This window comes from Arachis ipaensis, chromosome B04, assembly GCF_000816755.2.
Source record: "Arachis ipaensis cultivar K30076 chromosome B04, Araip1.1, whole genome shotgun sequence".
NCBI lineage: Eukaryota > Viridiplantae > Streptophyta > Magnoliopsida > Fabales > Fabaceae > Arachis > Arachis ipaensis.
In genome coordinates this window covers 34,050,983-34,052,907 of record NC_029788.2, presented here as the reverse complement: position 1 = coordinate 34,052,907, position 1,925 = coordinate 34,050,983, and the positions used below count along the sequence as shown (strand labels likewise).

The following is a 1,925-nucleotide window of genomic DNA, read 5'->3' as shown; positions in this document are numbered from 1 at the left end:
TACAATTAAAATCGTATTAAAATATAAACAAGTTTGTTGAGTCCATAAACAAATTTTAGCTACAATTTCTCAATTTAAATTAGTCAATTTGTTTTTAAAATAAAATACGATGAAAAATCTAACATCATAGCTATATCAATTGGTTTTTTAATTAAATCATTTGTATAAAACAAACTGATTTTTTTTAAATCAAATGGTAACACATGTCATCCATCCAAAGACAACCCATATGATTACCATAATTACAATTTTTGTCATCACTTAAAAAAATTTTGATTTTAGCCAAAGAACTAAAATATAATAGAACAAGACATTTGAAATAAAAAATAAAATAAAATATTTCAAATATTAAAAACGAGATTAAAACGCACCAAATATTTAGGTCTTATTGTAAAAGAGAAGATACAAGGATGAAGCTCAAAACTAATTGGCAAACCTTAGTACTACGGCAATGATGAAGGTAAGGGAAGCTATGACGTTGACAATGGAAGCAACAAAGGTTGGAGAAGTGTACTGCAGGCTTGCAAAGTTCATATTGATTGGTACACTAATCCTAAAATTTTGTAAATTCAAAATGATATATTTAGACATAATAATAAGTTCAATGTATAAGCATGCATTTTGTTAATTTCTACTTACCCAACCAAGGAAAGCACAAAAATTTCCATGAACCGAGCATTGGTCTCTCATTTCTGTTTGAATAACACAAAGTTTATATGTTATTTTCAGATTTAATTTATGATAGATTCTCTCCTATAATTAATCATATCACAGGCTTCATTGAATCTTGAAACAGATTGAATTCAATAATGTAAAATATATCAATGATTTGAACAAGCATAGCATCAATACATGTATATATAGTACCTCTCTAGAAAGAATGCAAATGGGAACATGACAACTCCAGCGACGATATGGCGGTAGGTTACATACAAGAAAGGACTCATCCCATGGTTGAAGGAAGCTTCAGTGATGAAATACAAGAATGCATAGCCAACTTGGACTAACACCATTAGAAAGTGTGGCTTGAACTCTCTGAACACAAGAACAATAGAAGATTTCTTTTGTTCCATTATAAAATGAAACTATTACTATATGATCTCTTGATTCTTGATAGACTATAGTTTTGATAGAACTTGGTGGAGGAGGATTATTGAATTTGAATGTGAATATGTGATTCTTAATGCATGTTGTTTGGAAATCCTGTTCTTGAGTAACCTGAGAGTAGTAGGACATGTAAAAAGAGAGCCCAAACCCCTAACTATTCTCTCTCGCGTAGAGGAAACAGGTAAAGTCATTTGAGGGCCGCCGCTGCCGCCTCTGCCTGGGCTGCGGTGGCCCTCCTCCCCCCTTCTTCTACTACTCCTCTTCTCTCTCTTTCCTTTCTCTTCCTCCCCCCTTCTTCTACTACTCCTCTTCTCTCTCTTTCCTTTCTCTTACTCCCAAACCCTCTATATCTCTCTTTCCAGTGTCACACACTCACCCTCACCAGCCACTTTCTCTCTCTTTTCGCCGATCATAACCCTTTCACTACCATTCTCTCTCTATCACCTACCTTCCCTTCTTTTCTTAGCACCCCTTCTGTCTTGTTGTTACTTCTGTTTGTTCTTTTGTTGTTTCTGTCTCTGGAGATCCAGATTTGAGATCCAGATCTAAATTAAATAACCCCTTTGCGGTATTTTTCTCCCCGTTTGTGGTGTATTAGTCCCTCTATGGGTGTGTTAGTGTTGTTTTTGCAGGTTTAGGATGAAGATACAACGAAGGCCTTTCATTTATAGAAATATTTACAGTTTCAGAAAGCATTTGGATCGATTCTGAAAAGAAGAGAAGATAGGTTTCTATGGTGCAGCACCTACTGTGAAAATTTAGAAACAAAAGAGATTGTTTTGAGTCTCTGTTTCCTTTGTATAAGATTCTTTGTAATC

The 1,925-nt window shown here is 34.3% G+C and overlaps 1 pseudogene; it reads right to left on the bottom strand.

The window, feature by feature from the left end:
- Positions 378-1,212, bottom strand: LOC110270602 (annotated as a pseudogene).